Raw genomic sequence first — 12,994 nt, forward strand, 5'->3', positions numbered from 1 at the left:
TCGAGCCACGGAGCGGGAGGGGAGGACCGAGCCGGCCTGGAGGATAGGGGACATAGAGAGTCAAAGGATGCAGAAAGGGAGGAGAGGAGGGTTGAGGAGGCAGAATCAGGAGATAGGTTGGAGAAGGTTTGAGCAGAGGGAAGAGATGATAGGATGGAAGAGGAGAGAGTAGCGGGGGAGAGAGAGCGAAGGTTGGGACGGCGCGATACCATCCGAGTAGGGGCAGTGTGGGAAGTGTTGGATGAGAGCGAGAGGGAAAAGGATACAAGGTAGTGGTCGGAGACTTGGAGGGGAGTTGCAACGAGGTTAGTGGAGGAACAGCATCTAGTAAAGATGAGGTCGAGCGTATTTCCTGCCTTGTGAGTAGGGGGGAAGGTGAGAGGGTGAGGTCAAAAGAGGAGAGGAGTGGAAAGAAGGAGGCAGAGAGGAATGAGTCAAAGGTAGGCGTGGGGAGGTTAAAGTCGCCCAGAACTGTGAGAGGTGAGCCGTCCTCAGGAAAGGAGCTTATCAAGGCATCAAGCTCATTGATGAACTCTCCGAGGAACCTGGAGGGCGATAAATGATAAGGATGTTAAGCTTGAAAGGGCTGGTAACTGTGACAGCATGGAATTCAAAGGAGGCGATAGACAGATGGGTAAGGGGAGAAAGAGAGAATGACCACTTGGGAGAGATGAGGATCCCGGTGCCACCACCCCGCTGACCAGAAGCTCTCGGGGTGTGCGAGAACACGTGGGCAGACGAAGAGAGAGCAGTAGGAGTAGCAGTGTTGTCTGTGGTGATCCATGTTTCCGTCAGTGCCAAGAAGTCGAGGGACTGGAGGGAGACATAGGCGGAGATGAACTCTGCCTTGTTGGCCGCAGATCGGCAGTTCCAGAGGCTACCGGAGACCTGGAACTCCACGTGGGTCGTGCGCTGGGACCACCAGATTAGGTGGCCGCGGCCACGCGGTGTGGAGCGTTTGTATGGTCTGTGCAGAGAGGAGAGAACAGGGATAGACAGACACATAGTTGACAGGCTACACAAGAGGCTACGCTAATGCAAAGGAGATTGGAATGACAAGTGGACTACACGTCACGAGTGTTCAGAGAGTTAAGCTTACGTAGCAAGAATCTTATTGACTAAAATGATTAAAATGATACAGTACTGCTGAAGTAGGCTAGCTGGCAGAGGCTGCGTTGTTGACTAAGTAGGCTAGTTGGCATTGGCTGCGTTGTTGACACTACACTAATCAAGTCGTTCCGTTGAGTGTAATAGTTTCTACTGTGCTGCTATTCGGGGCTAGCTGGCTAGCTAGCAGTGTTGATTACGTTACGTTGCGTTAAAAGAACGACAATAGCTGGCTAACTAACCTAGGAAATCGCTCTAGACTACACAATTATCTTTGATACAAAGACGGCTATGTAGCTAGCTATGTAGCTAGCTACGATCAAACAAATCAAGCCGTTGTACTGTAATGAAATGAAATGAAAAATGTGATACTACCTGTGGAGCGAAGCGAAATGCGACCGGATTGTTGAGTGCAGAAGTTCTGTTCGGTAGACGTTGGCTAGCTGTTGGCTAGCTAGCAGAGTCTCCTATGTTAAGGACGACATAAAACTACACACTCTAAACTACACAATTATCTTGGGTACGAAGACAGCAAAGACAACTATGTAGCTAGCTAACACTACACTAATCAAGTCGTTCAGTTGAGTGTAATAGTTGTGCTGCTAATCGGTAGACGGTGGACTAGCTAACGGTGGACGTTAGCTAGCTGGCTAGCTGCAGGGCAGTGTAGACTGCGTTAGGACGACGAAATACGAAAATCGCTGTACAAAGTTGCTGGATATTGTCGATCCAGAGCTTCCCAAACATGCTCAATGGCTGACACGTCTGGTGAGTATGCAGACCTTGGAAGAACTGGGACATTTTCAGCTTCCAGGAATTTTGTACAGATCCTTGCGACATTGGGCCGTGCATTATCATGCTGAAACATGAGGTGATGGAGGTGGATGAATGGCACAACAATGGGCCTCAGGATCTCATCATGGTATCTCTGTGCAGTCAAATTGCCATCAATAAAATGCAATTGTGTTGTTCCACTTGTATCTTATGCCTGCCCATCCCATAACCCCACTGCCACCATGGGGCACTCTATTCACAACGTTGACATCAGCAAACCGCTTGCCCACACAATGCTATACACGCTATCTGCCCGGTACAGTGCCAGTGGCCATCGAAGGTGAGCATTTTGCCACTGAAGTCGGTTACGACGCTGAACTGAAGTCAGGTCGAGACCCTAGGGAGGATGACAAGCACACAGATGAGCTTCCCTGAGACGGTTTCTGACAGTTTGTGCAGAAGTTCTTTGGTCGTGCAAACCCACAGTTTCATCAGCTGTCTGGGTGGCTGGTTTCAGACGATCCCACAGGTGAAGAAGCCAGATGTGGAGGTCCTGGGCTGGCATGGTTACACATGGTCTGTGGATGTGAGGCAAGTTGGACATACTGCCAAATTTTATAAAAACAATGTTTGAGGTGGCCTATGGTAGAGAAATGAACATTCAATTCTTTGGCAACAGTTCTGGTAGACATTCCTGCAGTCAGCATGCCAATTGCACACTCCCTTAACTTGAGACATTGTATTGTGTAACAAAACTGCACATTTCAGTGGCATGTTATTGTCCCTAGCACAAGGTGCACCTGTGTAATGCTCATGCTGTTAAATCAGCTTCTTGATATTCCACACCTGTCATGCTCAATAACAGGGATATAAACTAATGTGTGCACAAAATTTGAGAGAAATAAGCTTTTTTTTGATGCGTATGGACATTTCTGTGATCTTTTATTTCAACTCATGAAACATGGGACTTACATGTTGTGTTTCTATTTTTGTTCAGTATAGTTTTACAATGCAGAAGAATGCCATTCGCAAAACTTAGTGGAAGTGTGGAGGCCCATCAGAAAGATGTGTGGCTGAGGTTAACAAAATGTTCAGAGACAGAATAATGAGCAAGACTCTCTTAAACATGATGTTCAAGGGAAAATGCTACGTTTCAAAACACTCAAACTAACCATCATTTAGTCATGACTTGTCTTGAGGGGGAACAGAAAGCAAAGGCGTTGGCCTCTTGTGAAAGAAGTGTGTGCTCACCTGAAAGATGGTATGGATGACATGGAAAAACTCTCTCACAGGGGAAATGCGATTTATGATTGAGGAATCTCCCCACCTTGTCAGCCAACTTCACGTACGTGTGCAGAATGTGGAGGATCTGGTGTGTCTTGGGACCCAGTTTGAGAAGGACTGGAAGCCCCACCTCTAAACTCAATCTTGTTCCCTCATCCCGGTATCCCAACAAATTTCCTGGGGCTAAACCGTCTCAACAGTTTGTGCCCAAGAATCAAGACGAGTCCAGTAATGTGCTGGAGGTGTAAGATCCAACATCCTCCAGGTTCCTGCTCTCTCTATGGCCAGCGTCAGGACACAGAAAATGTTCAAAGGACAGAAGACCGACAGGCATGGTGGCTTTCATTCAATTGGGTCGGCCTCAATGCCATCCATATGAAGCCTTCAGACCCCTGGCTGTCTTATTCCTATTCCTCAACAACTGTTGGTCCCCTTCACTGTTAGGAACTGGAGAGGGAAAGCCATAATGGACACAGGGTTAACTTACACCCTGATGCAGGAGCCCCTCTAGAGAAAGATGGTATTACTGCATGAGGAGCTTCGAACCTGGGAGGAAAGACCATTGTCCTTGGCCAATGGAGAACCGACCAATCCCTAGGGCTGGATTGATATGGAGATAAAGCTGCATGAGGAGATTATCACCCTTCCTGTGACTATTCCAGATCCCGGCTTTTGCATTTGCTGTGGTCCTTGGCCTGGACTTTATGTTCTTCATTGCACTGATCGGTTTCGATGTCAGAACCATCCCATTGGCTGCGCCTCTGACCCTTCAACCTGGAAATGCACTGATTTCAGGCTGAAGCGATGCCTTTCCTCTACCGAACATCAATGTCATACAGGAATCTCTGGCTGGAGCAACCATTTTCAGTCATCTGGATCTGAACAGCGGATATTGACAGGTGCCAATGGATCCCGCCAGTCAGGACAAGACTGCCTTCGTCTGCCTGTTAAACACATGTTTATTCCTGAATGTATTTAGGCTTGCTGTAACGAAGGAGTTGAATACTTATTATTATTATTTTTCTGATTTCTTTTACCTTTATTTAACTAGGCAAGTCAGTTAAGAACAAATTCTTATTTTCAATGATGGCCTAGGAGCAGTGGGTTAACTGCCTGTTCAGGGGCAGAACGACAGATTTGTACCTTGTCAGCTCAGGGGTTTGAACTTGCAACCTTCCGGTTACTAGTCCAACGCTCTAACCACTAGGCTACGCTGCCTATTGACTTGACATGTTCAGCTTTTAAACGTTTTATTAATTTGTAAACATAATTCCACTTTGACATTATGAAGTATAGTGTGTAGGCCAGTGACACAATTTCAATTGAATCCATTTTAAATTCAGGCTTTAACACAACAACATGTTGGAAAGGTGGTGTGAAGGCACTGTATGAGTTACTGTGTCCAACACACTCCATCCACATCAAATCAAAGTTTATTTGTCACGTGTGCCTAATACAACAGGTGTAGTGAAATTCTTACTTACAGGCTCTAACTAATAGTGTAAAAATGTATTAGGTGAACAATAGGTAAGTAAAGAAATAAAACAACAGTAAAAAGACAGGCTATATACAGTAGCGAGGCTATAAAAGTAGCGAGGCTACATACAGACACTGGTTAGTCAGGCTGATTGAGGTAGTATGTGGATATGGAGTTGGGGTTATGTTGGGTACCTACTGACCCCTTGCCTAGTTAAATAAAAAAAGTCCCCAAAAACATTTAGACTTTTATTTTATCAATGACATGAATTGCTAAATAAAGTTTTAGGGAAATTACAGGCAGGCACCACATTACTCAAATACAAAACAGCTTAATCAATCAAGCATCTTGTAAGTATAAAAGCAAATATTGTTTTCAAAAATGAAAAGTTTGAAAAGGTAGTGTAATGGGATTAGTGTGGTGTATGTGTGAAGATTACAATACTTGAATGAGGCACAAATCACATTATTGTGGGAGCACCTCGTCCAAGAGTATGAATTAGGCTTTTGAGAAGGTTTGAATCCTGCCTACACATTGTTTGAAGTAACACAGCTACTGTAGTAGGTGAAAGCTGTGTGGTGGAAAACCTTGGTAGAGCATGGCTGGAGTAGGCATTGTGGTGCTCATTGTTTAAAGTAACACAGCTACTGTAGTAGGTGAAAGCTGTGTGGTGGAAAACCTTGGTAGAGCATGGCTGGAGTAGGCATTGTGGTGCTCATTGTTTAAAGTAACACAGCTACTGTAGTAGGTGAAAGCTGTGTGGTGGAAAACCTTGGTAGAGCATGGCTGGAGTAGGCATTGTGGTGCTCATGTGAATTCCCTTAGTTTTTTCCCACTTCTGACCAATGCCTATTTCGCATTTTTATAATTAGAATGGAAAATTAAGTCACTGTATCTATATGGTGATATGATAACGATGTGAATGTGATGCAGAACTCTCCTCTTTTAAGAGTCAAAATGCACTTTATAAAAAAAATATTAAATTAGCTACTGAGTCTGCCACCAATTTACTCCTCCTGACTCCCACTGGTCACCCCCTTCATAAGAGCATGTGAGTCCAGTTAGCCAGGAGAATTTGATGAATCATTTTGAATGCCCAGTATTGTTGTTCTCTTTTCTACTAAACTAGGCCCGTGGAGAGAGTCTGCTCATTGGCCGAGAGGAGGGAAGGAGAAGACTAGGCGATAGAGGAGTCACTGGGGTCTCCTGGGAATGGTTAATATTTGAAGCATATAAGGTTTATTTTTGAGGCCTCTGTGTGTTTGTTCAGTGGCTAATGAGTAGAACTGGCAGCAGGCGGGCAGCTCAGTGGTCGTAGTAAACGGGAGCTATGTTACCTTCACTGCATTTAGGAGCGCCCGGTGAGGAGAGCTGATGTACGTAGTGGTGGACTATTGTTGTGAGTTATTTATCTGTTGAAAGTTGACTCAATTCAGTTGATTTAGCAAATTGTTAAATATTATATGAAGTATGCGAGCTTGAACTTTTCGGTTTGAAATTATTTGACAGTATCTGCATGTTTGTTGTATGTCTGGTTGAAGACCGATTGCAAGTTTGTTCCATCCAGTAATTGACCATATGTTACCTTATGTCATATGTCTCCTTGTGCTTCTGATGATTTTTCTATGCATGATGACAGACCAACATAGTGGAATACTTTAAAAAAGATATATATTCCTTGTTGTTCAGAGACAACTATGCTTCTTGGGCATGGGTTATACCACTCCATTGGCTTCCTCATTTCTTGGCTTAATTATTTATCAAATTAATGGCTTCCAATGTGAACTAATTCAATTTTACAATTTCATATCGGCCAGGTCAGGAGATGCCAAATATAATGCCAATGGCTTGAATGGAGAACATTCCCCCCTGTCTTTCCACTCACTCATTGTAGTGTGTGATGTCTGGGTCACAGGGTCTGATCATTTGAAAGGCTAGAATGGCTGCAACTGAAAACATATTGGAGTTGTGGATTCTAGGCATTTCCCCTCAGGCCTCACCCAATGACAGTTGAGAACAGGGCCATGTTTAATGAGCGACCTCAAAAACCTCACGCTAAAACTGATATTGTGTAGTGTTTGTTTACACGTATGGAAGCAGATGTCAGGGTTATTTATCTATGTTGATAGCTTTAGTGGAAAATCTGATATGATTCAATGATGAGGCTTGAGGTTCTAACCTAAAGCAGCTGTTTCCAAGCCTCGTGACTGCAGTTGCTTAGTCTCCCATTAGGAGGTTTGTAGACTGGTTGAAGTGGGAGAGGGATACTTTGTCATGAGAGAAGATCTCCTTATGCAATGTTACGGTTTGAAAATGACCATTGTAAATGCTCAGTCTAGACTGTGTGTTTTATAAAATGATTTTCAATGTAGCTCTTATGTCCTGATTCTGTTACGTTTTCAGACCTTTCCTAGATATTTGGTTCTGACAAAAAACTGAGTTTGGAATCCCAGTAGTCTCATGGAACACGGAATGACTTGAGACAATGTTGCCTTAGTTCTTAGATAAAGTGGTTAAGTAATTGAATCATATTCAAGCTGAAGACCAGATTTTTAGGCATAAAGGCCACAGTCACTGACACTGCATGCTGACATGGCATGTGATGCACACAGCCAGACTACCCTCTGTGTCTTCCAGTCTGTGTCTTCCAGACTACCCACCCTCTGTGTCTTCCAGACTACCCACCCTCGGTGTCTTCCAGATTACCCAGCCTCTGTGTCTTCCAGACTACCCACCCTCTGTATCTTCCAGACTACCCACCCTCTGTGTCTTCCAGACTACCCACCCTCTGTGTCTTCCAGACTACCCACCCTCTGTGTCTTCCAGACTACCCACCCTCTGTGTCTTCCAGACTACCCACCCTCGGTGTCTTCCAGACTACCCACCCTCTGTGTCTTCCAGATTACCCACCCTCTGTGTCTTCCAGACTACCCACCCTCTGTGTCTTCCAGACTACCCACCCTCTGTGTCTTCCAGACTACCCACCCTCTGTGTCTTCCAGACTACCCACCCTCTGTGTCTTCCAGACTACCCACCCTCTGTGTCTTCCAGACTACCCACCCTCTGTGTCTTCCAGACTACCCACCCTCTGTGTCTTCCAGACTACCCGCCCTCTGTGTCTTCCAGACTAAAAACTTTAAAAAGTCTGTATGTCTGTCTGGAAACCCTGTCTGTCTGGAAACCCTGTCTGTCTGTCTGTCTGTCTGTCTGGAAACCCTGTCTGTCTGTCTGTCTGTCTGTCTGTCTGTCTGGAAACCCTGTCTGTCTGTCTGGAAACCCTGTCTGTCTGTCTGGAAACCCTGTCTGTCTGTCTGTCTGGAAACCCTGTCTGTCTGTCTGGAAAACCTGTCTGTCTGTCTGGAAAACCTATCTGTCTCTCTGTCTGTCTGGAAACCCTGTCTGTCTGTCTGGAAAACCTGTCTGTCTCTCTGTCTGTCTGGAAACCCTGTCTGTCTGTCTGGAAACCCTGTCTGTCTGGAAACCCTGTCTGTCTGTCTGTCTGGAAACCCTGTCTGTCTGTCTGTCTGTCTGTCTGTCTGTCTCTGTCTGGAAACCCTGTCTGTCTGGAAACCCTGTCTGTCTGTCTGGAAAACCTGTCTGTCTCCCTGTCTGTCTGTCTGGAAAACCTGTCTGTCTGGAAAACCTGTCTGTCTCTCTGTCTGTCTGGAAACCCTGTCTGTCTGTCTGTCTGGAAACCCTGTCTGTCTGTACTTGTTGTGTCACTAGCACTAATATTGTAAGTATTCCTAGTTGGGTTATGTCAATTTTGAATACCAGTATAACACTAAATGATCAGTCTAATCTGCTTGACCACAATGCCACATGCGGTGCCTTTCACTTAGAGGACATCAAGTCGCTCCCCTTGTGACATTTGTGTGTTGTGCTGTTGTTTCTGATACACTAACACCCCACCACTTTACTCTGTCTTTCAGGTCGGCTGTATCGACTCAACCATTCAGAGCCTGGCACTCATGGACATGACCCTGGGCCAAGAACATGTATGTAAAGCGCTGCACGGCCACCTCTCTCTCCATACACGTTTATTTATTTATTTTTTCACAGTCGGCTTGGCAGGATGTCCGATCCAAAGTTCTCTCCTGTAGCAGGAACTGCTGAAAGCATAACAAAAAAACAGGGACTAACTTGAAGGTGGAACGCAAACAAATATATTTTCTGTCATTTCCGATAAACATTTGGTCGCATTTTTGTAGAATCATTTGGTGGTCGGTTTGTGCAAAACATTTATGGTGAATACTTTGGATTCTTCTACGAACTTAAAAATATTATTTTATTAAAAAATAAAAATAAATTAAAGTGTCACATGCACGGAAAACAACAGGTTAACCTTACAGTGATATGCTTACTTACAATCCTTAACCAACAATGCCGTTTTACAAAATATTGAAAAATAACTAATATTTAGAGCACATTTTGTTTTAATTTTTTATTTAATTATCTTGCAAGAAAATGTTGAAATGTAATCTAACCAATTAATATCCTAATATTAATGTTAATAAGTTAAGACCAAGCCATAATGGTAAATAGCTTGTAACCTTCTGTTTAACATATCTACTTGAGTATTGGTGTGTTTCTACATATACTGTAAGTTGGTGTGTGTTTACATTTGTACATAATATATAATAATATATGCCATTTAGCAGATGCTTTTATCTAACGCGTGCATACATTTCACGTACTGCTGGTCCAACTGAGCTACAGAGAGGACTATATGAATGTTGGTGTGTGTTTCTACATGTGTTTACATTGTATCCCCTGATACCAGTCAGTCAGGAGGTGACTCATTCAGGAGGAGTACATCACTCCTCTGCCAGACTTCCGACTATGAACGGTCCGTTTTAAGTTAGATTGATATTTCAACGTGTGTGTGTTGACATTTTATACCTTGTAGTTTCTCATCAGGTGTCTCAGTCAGGAGGACAGTGGGATCATCAATCCTCTCAGAGTTAGACCTCAGACTATGAACTGTCCATTTTCAGTTATCATGGTACCGGTGCTGTGTGCCTGTCAAGTACAGTACTATGATAACTGAAGATTGGCAGTGCCATCGCAGTGGTTCTCTGTGCAACCTTCTGAGGCAGCCAGGCCTAAAGATCACTGGTTTCTTTCAATTCTGAGTATCAACATTCTAGAATCTACTATATGTATTATCTGTTTTCTGATTCTGAATTCTCAGTAATGATGTTGTCCTATTTGGAATTTCCCTGATGTGTATATTTTGTTGTCTATGGGGGATCATGGAGACCTTTGAGCTGCTATTTAGTTGTTTGAAGGCATCCCAAAGCACACACTCCTGGGTCATCTCTGACATCACACAGGGGCAGAGGTCACAGTGCTTCTCAGTATTCCATTGTGTTTGACTTCCCCTCTGGCCTTCACGGCCTGTTTGTAGGATGCTCTAGTGTTTTGTATTTGACTGTGTTGTAAAATAACAAATAATCTCTTCGTGAGCTTGCTTGTTGCACTGCTGTATTTGAGTTGCCAAGCCACCCACCTGAAATAGTCTCACTTTCTCACTCACTCCCAGGTTTGACATACTCAGACACGACAGACTTCTTCCAGATGAGGTTTCAGATGGAGACTCTGACATCATCAAATCTGTCGTTCTGCCCCTGAACAGGCAGTTAACCCACTGTTCCTAGGCCGTCATTGAAAATAAGAATTTGTTCTTAACTGACTTGCCTAGTTAAATAAAGGTCAAATAAATTTTTAAAATCATTGGAGGACAAGAGGGAAGGAGACCAAGTACCGATGACCTGTGTTGAGAGCCGGGTTTACCAACATCAGCAAATCAATATTTTTTATACCAGAGTATTTCTTGAATTACGGTGACATTTGGGTATGGTGTAATTAAAAGCAAGATTCTTTCAAGATTTGTATTTATTGAAATGTATTGACCATTAGGATAACATTGTGCCACCAGTAGGAGTCGTAACACCAATGAGAATTTTGTTTATTGAGGATTTTCTTAAATGGAGGGCACCGATACTTAAATCTAAGATCATTAACCCATAAAATAGTTGACTAAAGGGATATGATTAATAATTGAGCTCATAATGTTATTTCCCTTTTTAAACGGACTAACCCCAAGTGACACTGGATCAGACACACCACATTATCAATGGAATCCTCAAATGTATGACATAATAAAAAATAGTGTGATTACCTTACAATTTTCTTTAATAAAGACGTCTCCCCCGATGTTTTCCACTGGAGGGAATGGTCGAGGTCCTTGTATATCTTTGTAATGAGTGGTTTTTCAGGCGGTAACTCCAAGGAAATAAAACTGAGGGACAGATATAGTAGTAAAAATATATATATTTTTAATAGCCTTTGTTTTCATTGATCTAAACAATATATTAAATACCTTTTTCATCTTCTAACATTCAAAATAATATTTAGCTCTAAATCCCCAAAATGTCACTACAACTTCACACATCACTACCTGGACAAGCCAATGTGATTGCTTGCCCTAAGTACTTTATACTGCAAAACTTTCTGTTAATACATTGTTTAATGGACTTGCATTACAGTAGCTAAGAGGTGGCGAAGTATGTCTATGATAAGACGCTGCTCTACCTTCTTGACAGCACTGTCAACAAGGCAGGTCCTACAGGCCTACGACTGTTCAGTCGTGTGGTCAGGTGCCACAAAAAAGGACTTTGGAAAATTGCATTTGGTTCAGAACAGGGCAGCGCGGCTGGCCCTTGGATGTACACACAGAGCTAATATTAATAATATGCAGGTCAATCTCTCCTGGTTCAAAATGGAGGAGAGATTGACTTCATCACTGCTTGTATTCATGAGAGGAATTGACATGTTGAACGCACCTAGCCGTCTGTTTGAACTACTGGCACACAGCTCGGACACCCAGGCATATCCCACAAGACATTCCACAAGAGGTCTCTTCACAGTCCCCAAGTCCAGAACAGACTATGGAAAGCGCACAGTACTAAATAGAGCCATGACAACATGGAACTCTATTCCACATCTCGTAACTCATGCAAGCAGTAAAATTAGATACAAAAATATATTTAAAAAAATATATTTTAAACATCTTATCGAACAGCGGGGACTGTGAATTAATACAAACATTGGAGCATAAACACACGATAGCATACGCACTATATAGTCACGTGCACATGGATTTTGTACGGTATATATGTGGTGGAGTAGGGTACCTGAGGGCACACAGTCTGAATGTACTGTTTTTATAATTGTATGAACTGCCTTCATTTTGTTGCCTTGGCAGCAGCTAATGGGGGTACATAATAAATACAAATTGTTTTATTATTGTCTAACTATTTGTCCATTTTTCATGGTTGCAAAGGGGGACACATGCCATGTATGATTCTGTGGCACTCTCACCCGTGTCTCCGAGGCACTTTGGTATGCCAAGATACCTGTCTGTAGGCTATGTTATTGGAGTGTTCTCTCTCTGACCCTCCTCCAAAATTGCAATGAGTCTTGATTCTTATTCCTACCTTAATGTTCCTTTCATTGTTGTTACTAGTTGTGTTCATATTTATTTAGTTAAGTTGCCGATAATGATCCTTCCAGTTTTCATCATCTGAATTCTCTCCTGCTGTAGAACATTAAATGAACATCTCTCCCTCCGTAGGATCCATTTCAGTAATTCAGCAGGGTAAATAGATGGGTATGTGCATACCGTATGCCCTGTGATACTGTAATCAGGGTTCGTTTGGAGTCCCTTTCACTGACTCCCTGAGGCGCACAGACATGGTTAATATCAAATCAAATGTATTTATAAAGCCGTTCTTACATCAGCTGATATCTCAAAGTGCTGTACAGAAACACAGCCTACTACCCCAAACAGCAAGCAATGCAGGTGTAGAAGCACAATATATATGTCTATGGTGCCCGCCCAGGGTTAATATGCATGTCTATGGTGCCTGCCCAGGGTTAATATGTATGTCTATGGTGCCTGCCCAGGGTTAATATGCATGTCTATGGTGCCTGCCCAGGGTTAATATGTATGTCTATGGTGCCTGCCCAGGGTTAATATGTATGTCTATGGTGCCCGCCCAGGGTTAATATGTATGTCTATGGTGCCTGCCCAGGGTTAATATGCATACCTATGGTGCCTGCCCAGGGTTAATATGTATGTCTATGGTGCCTGCCCAGGGTTAATATGTATGTCTATGGTGCCTGCCCAGGGTTAATATGTATGTCTATGGTGCCCGCCCAGGGTTAATATGTATGTCTATGGTGCCGGCAGGGTTAATATATATGTCTATGGTGCCCGCCCAGGGTTAATATGTATGTCTATGGTGCCTGCCCATGGTTAATATGTATGTCTATGGTGCCTGCCCA

The 12,994-nt window shown here is 43.4% G+C and overlaps 2 long non-coding RNA genes across 2 annotated transcripts; one reads left to right on the plus strand and one right to left on the minus strand.

Moving 5' to 3' along the window:
• The first annotated feature begins 5,770 nt into the window (after positions 1 to 5,770).
• On the plus strand, positions 5,771 to 10,531 carry LOC115105995 (uncharacterized). The gene is made up of 3 exons (XR_003859956.2): positions 5,771 to 6,041; positions 8,575 to 8,640; positions 10,188 to 10,531. It is a non-coding gene; the product is annotated as an uncharacterized LOC115105995 (long non-coding RNA).
• On the minus strand, positions 8,666 to 11,444 carry LOC115105997 (uncharacterized). Its single transcript, XR_003859961.2, has 2 exons — positions 10,827 to 11,444; positions 8,666 to 8,754 (listed from the first exon to the last, which is right to left on the minus strand). It is a non-coding gene; the product is annotated as an uncharacterized LOC115105997 (long non-coding RNA).
• Between the last annotated feature and the right edge of the window lie 1,550 nt (positions 11,445 to 12,994).

The sequence above is a fragment of the Oncorhynchus nerka genome, linkage group LG22 (genome assembly GCF_034236695.1).
Source record: "Oncorhynchus nerka isolate Pitt River linkage group LG22, Oner_Uvic_2.0, whole genome shotgun sequence".
NCBI lineage: Eukaryota > Metazoa > Chordata > Actinopteri > Salmoniformes > Salmonidae > Oncorhynchus > Oncorhynchus nerka.